The sequence below is a fragment of the Ixodes scapularis genome, unplaced genomic scaffold, assembly GCF_016920785.2.
Source record: "Ixodes scapularis isolate PalLabHiFi unplaced genomic scaffold, ASM1692078v2 PGA_scaffold10__122_contigs__length_95168666, whole genome shotgun sequence".
NCBI lineage: Eukaryota > Metazoa > Arthropoda > Arachnida > Ixodida > Ixodidae > Ixodes > Ixodes scapularis.
The window spans coordinates 50,097,970-50,103,618 of NW_024609836.1; the positions used below are offsets into that span (position 1 = coordinate 50,097,970).

The following is a 5,649-nucleotide window of genomic DNA, read 5'->3' on the forward strand; positions in this document are numbered from 1 at the left end:
AAGCGTCTTGTGAAGAATACTGCCTAAAAGAGAATGAGGATCATCAAATTTAGTGTTTACTTGTCACTTCAGTTCGAATTAAACTTTTCATAGTGTCTGAGCTAGCTTGATGAATTTAAGACCACCTTCTGAACAGCAGGATGGTATGTTATGCTCATGATCACCCAGGCTGTATCATCCCGTTATAAGCAGACAAAACACAACTGATCAAGCAAGCTCGCGTGTCACATTTAACAGTTGAACACACTGTAAATGCAAAATTAAACTGCTAAAAAGAAAGCAATTTAAGGATCACACGGCTATTCACACTAGTAGTTCCCATTTTTTTTCCTGAATTGAAAGACTCAATAGATATTGTGGAAGTCTTATACACGAAGAAGGTTCATTATATTTTCTTAGTCTCTTTTTATATAGTTAGTATAAATGCTGGGGCAGTAAAAGCTATTTGTGTTTCTAATATTGTTTTTATTTTATCTTGAATGTGTATGTAAAGTAAAATATTGTTAGAATCAGAATCTTGAATTGATTAAGCCCGCGGCTGGTTGTTTTTCGCAGCCGATATGTTCAAGCACGTGTTTCTCCGTATGTGATGTTCTTCGGCATGTTTCTGGTTATAATATTCTTGTTATTTTTTTAAGTCTGAACAAGATGCGTTGATGCTTTTGTTCACAAAACTATTTCTTTAAACAACTTGATCACGAGCTTCGTATCTGCATCTAAAAGCAAGCTGCGTCGTTCACGTGTACATCAAAGAGCACGAGGACTGAGACAAACTCTGGGGTACACCAAAGTTTATGATACTCACTTTTTTTTTTTTTTTTTTTTTTTGTCTGGCGGTTTGAATTTAGTTGGTAAATTGATCTGTGAATTTTTTTAAAAAAAGAAAAAGAAAACGTTCCTTGAAAATGTTCTTTTTCAGTTTACGTTCTGCTATAAAATCATTAATAATAATAATATTATTATTAATAATAATAATAATCTTTATTTAACATGCGCAAAACAGCCACAACTGCCTTTAAATTTATTTTATATCACATTTTATTTAGTCTAAGAATAATACAACTACTGTTTGATTTTTATGTCGTCGAGCAACAGCTAGTACTCTGATTTGGTTATTTCTTACTTGTTAAACATAAGCCTTAATAATATTTTTTTTTCTTTTCTATCCATACATTTGTAATTTCGTGCACAAAGCTTTTTTTTTTTTTTTTGAGGTGGTGGAATTGACCTGAAAATCTTCAATTTGACTTGACCATATACTGCAGTTCCTATATTTTTGTTTAGTTTAATGTCGACATATTTCTATTATATCCATTAAATTTTAGAGCGTCATCTCTTTGAACAGTTGAGTATATTTCCCCATAGCTCTGCTTTTCCTGTAGGGTTCGTTATTTGACAAGTCAAATACCTTTTTAATTAAAAAATATAATATTGAAGTTGTCCAGTATATCAAAATTGGTAATACTACTGTTTTTATACGTTTATTTTTTCTTTACTTTGAGGGTTCCATAAATCTTTTAATATTCATCATTTGTCCACGCTGCTTGAGTTGTGTCAATCTCGTTTTTGACAGTCTAATTGTTGCTGCCACTCTATATCGTACTTCTTATAACTTTCCCTCAATGTAGTAACATAACAATTAAACTTGTCCTACTTCATAACCTATTCCCGTTTCTTCTTCACGCAGGATCCTCACACAACAACATAGATTCAACAAGGTATTTGATCCGTCATTTTCTTTATTCAGGATTTCCACAGCGAACGTTAATTTGCTCGTCCGCACTATAATATTGTCGATTCCCCTTTTTGCCAGAAAGTTACAATTTACGTATTCTACTAATCCACCATTCTTATGCAGAGATTGGCGTTGATTACATGATCGATTCTTTCGTGGACACAGCCACCTCTAAATTCATCATAACTATTTTTGTTCATTGTTATATATATATATATATATATATATATATATATATATATATATATATTACAAAAATATATGCTGGCACAACAGGTGTCATATTCTTCATGACATGTGTTGGGTTTGCTCAAGCACTTATGAGAAGTGTGGCGTGGAATCTATAAGACAAAACCGCCAAGTTCCAGTTTGATTAAGATACTAAATCCGAAAGCAAAATTTGGCTGCGGATAAAAGACGGTTCACTTTCAAGCACTCCGTGTGCTGGCTCGTATAACAAGTGAAAATATGCGTAGTATAGATTCCGGGTCGTATGATATGGAAGGTTGATCTTTTTTTTTTCCTCTTCCTCAGCGTGATAGAGTACGCATGTCCCTCAATGCTAGACGGTCCACCGCTTGGCATAATATTGATTATGCCAAGTGGAACGTGTGACAATAAACCACACGTTCCATTGCATGTCCAAAAACGTACAATCCCGACCACGTACGAATACACGAAACCACTTCCCAAACCTAATTCATTTTGCCTCGAGCTGTCCTTTTTGAGGGCTGTCGCGAGATTTGGCAGACTGTGTTTGAGTTACCATGACACGAGCATAACGACGCCTGTAATTGGACAGCGTCTACATATTCGAGGCAGTGGCGTCACTAAGGGGGTAGAGGGGGGAGGGGAGGCCCACTTTGGATGCAGCGCTCAGGGGGGTGTCGCGGCGGGCCACGAGAGGGAAGGGGGGGGGGGGGGGGGCGGGATCGCGGCTGGTCCTCCCCCCCCCCCCCCCCCCCCCCCCCCGGGTGCCGCTAGCCCTTGTGACGAAACTCATTCGAGGTAGATACTACGGCCATCACGTGGGATCAAAAACATTTTTCATGATCATTTTCTTTCTGTATTTTGGTATTTTGAACATAGCATACAACTCCTGCTATGACTCTCACTGTAAGAGCCGCAGTATATATAAAATATGGACTGCGTCGCTCAACCAAATCCATTCTGTCAGCATCGCAAAAAAGTTCCTGAAAGAAACCACCAGCAATTTCCTGCCCATCAAGCATTAGGCCCCGCCCACGTTTGCTGCTTATGCAGACATACACACGCCGTTAATATTAGCCAGCATTTGTCGAAACCTCGAGGTTCGACTGATTCGGCGAATCTTTGCAGTCGAACGTCGAAAAGTCGAACTCGAACCTTCGCTGGTTCACGGCGTCCCATTAGCTTCAAAAACTTCCCAAATCACAAGAAAAAGAAATCGTTGCTGCAGCAACAATTGCTGGACAGTCGATATACAAAAGCGGATGTAGAACTGCCTGCATTCTTCGATACCGTAATACGTTAAAGATCTATTTGCTAATCGATTTTTGGAAGAACGAGATGATCCAAAATTTAACATAGAGAACGAAACGCTATAATAAATCATGGATCGCAGCGAACCGCGGGTATATGCGGCTAAAAGTGCAGGAAGCAGTCGCAATTAATCTTGAAACGCAGCATGCACAGTGCCAAAAACAAAACAAACAAAAAAATTACACACCATGCAGTCATGCTTTTATACAGATGAACGTCGGTGCACGAGTATGAAACGACACACACCGGACAATATGTCATTGCTACCCCCCCCCCCCCTCCCCCTTTCCTGCACACCACAACAGGGATGTTGCTTCGCGCTATCTGTCGGTGGTATCGAACACTGTGTCACGTCTTGTCGTCTGTATACCCACGTCATTACGCTGTGGGGGCTTCGGTGAGCCGGAGCGTCTCTGCGTCTGTGTACATGGCTCAACAAACACACGCACGAGTCTAAACAACGAACCACTCCCGCGCAATGTCGTAAATTAGCGGCACGCGATATCTCCCGTCCCTGCACCCTGTGTACTTACGCGCATGCGCTGTGGAAAAAGGGGCGTGGCTTCAGTGATGTTGATGTCCGTGGGTCGAAAACCGTATATAGTGAGCTCCGGTTTTCTGCTTATATTAAAATCATACCAGCGTGCGGCTGTGACGTCACTCTGCTTCGGTGGCGCTGCTTTCGGCACATGCGCAGAGGCTACGTGTCACGTGATTCCAGCTTCTGCGCAGGCCTGCACCTGGCGTGGTGGTCTATCGCGGGTTGGTTTTAGAGCGCAGCTCTTAAGGCCCGTTCACACTCTTGCGACCGAGTTAGACCGAGAGAGACCAGACCGGTTTTTAAGCCTCTTGCGACTTCTTAGGACCAGCTCCGCTGCATCGCATTCAGACCTAAGAAGTCGCAAAAGGCTTAAAAACCGGTCTGGTCTATCTCAGTCGAAGTCGGTCGCAAGAGTGTGAACGGGCCTTTAGGGGCCCGTTTCCGGCTTGAGCGGCGTCGGCGTCGCCGTCGGTGTCGCCGTCGCCGTCGCCGTCGGCGTAACCGCGAGGTCACGTGACACCCCTAGGTCACGTGACCCACCCAGGTCACGTGACACCCCTACGTCACGTGACCCCCTGAGGTCACGTGACCCACCCAGGTCTCATGACCTGGGTGGGGGTCATCTGGGGGTCACGTGACCCCCAAGGTCACGTGACCCACCCAGGTCACATGACCCCCCCAAGGTCACGTGACCCCCAGAAGTCACGTGACCTCAGGGGGTCACGCGACCCAAGGGGGTCACGTGACCCACCCAGGTCGCGTGACACCCCTAGGTCACGTGACCCCCGAGGTCACGTGTCCCCCAGAAGTCACGTGACCCTCTGAGGTCACGTGACCCCTTCAGGTCACGTGACCCCTGAAGTCACGTGACCCCCTTGAGGTCACGTGACCCCCTTGAAATCACGTGACCCCCTTGAGGTCACGTGACCTCAAGGAGTCACCTATCCCCCAGTACGCTTCCATCTTCCTCCTCAAGAGCTGCGCTCTAACCGGCGTTACAGGGAATTGTAAACGGCTTTCATTTTTGAACAGCGTGTTTGCGTGAACGCCACAGCGGTAAAGCTATCGTTGAAACTTGCGAATGGGTCAGCTGAGTGAGTGTCAATGAGATGAAAAATGTGCGACGTCATCCGTCGGGACTTATGTCTACCTAAAAATAGGCGCAGAAAGAAAAATAAAAAAGGACGCAAAACATGGCCCTGCGGGATACCTCCACGACAACGTGGTGGCGTCCACTTTCCAGCTGGCTCGTTGGTCTAGGGGTATGATTCTCGCTTAGGGTGCGAGAGGTCCCGGGTTCAAATCCCGGACGAGCCCGACATTATTTTTTCTTTATTCTTTTAGTCTTTTGCTTTACTAGACTAAAAATGTTCCAAAAGCCGGAATTCATGATTACACACCAAATATCTTCGACTTATAAAACAATGTCAACAATTTATGAGTAGACGTTTCGTCTCCCGTGCGGAAGACATCATCAGTGCAGTCTAGGAACAACCCGACTAGCTACCAGCAACCAAACGCTTGCTTTAGCCTTTTCTTCATCCGTAGTCTGAATTTACTAGGCCAGCAATCGGTAAGCACTACTTGTTGACAAAGTTCATATATTGGTTCGAGTTTTGGCAATCGAATAATCACAATCGAATAATCATCTGAAATATAATATATATGTGCATTATTGTTGCAATGAACACTAAAAAATGTATACTTCCACCTCGCCCTGCCTCGCTTCCCTCTTCTTTCCATCACCAAAAACTTAAACTCACAGACCGCAACAGAATCTGTGGACTTAACGGGGTACGGAAACAAAATTCCGGAGCTCATTTCTTTGCTTCATTATAACGTAGGCAGCGGT

The 5,649-nt window shown here is 43.8% G+C and overlaps 1 non-coding gene across 1 annotated transcript; it reads left to right on the forward strand.

Annotated features, from left to right (window-relative positions):
- The first annotated feature begins 5,042 nt into the window (after positions 1–5,042).
- Positions 5,043–5,114, forward strand: Trnap-agg. The gene has a single exon. It is a non-coding gene; the product is annotated as a tRNA-Pro (tRNA).
- Positions 5,115–5,649: the final 535 nt, after the last annotated feature.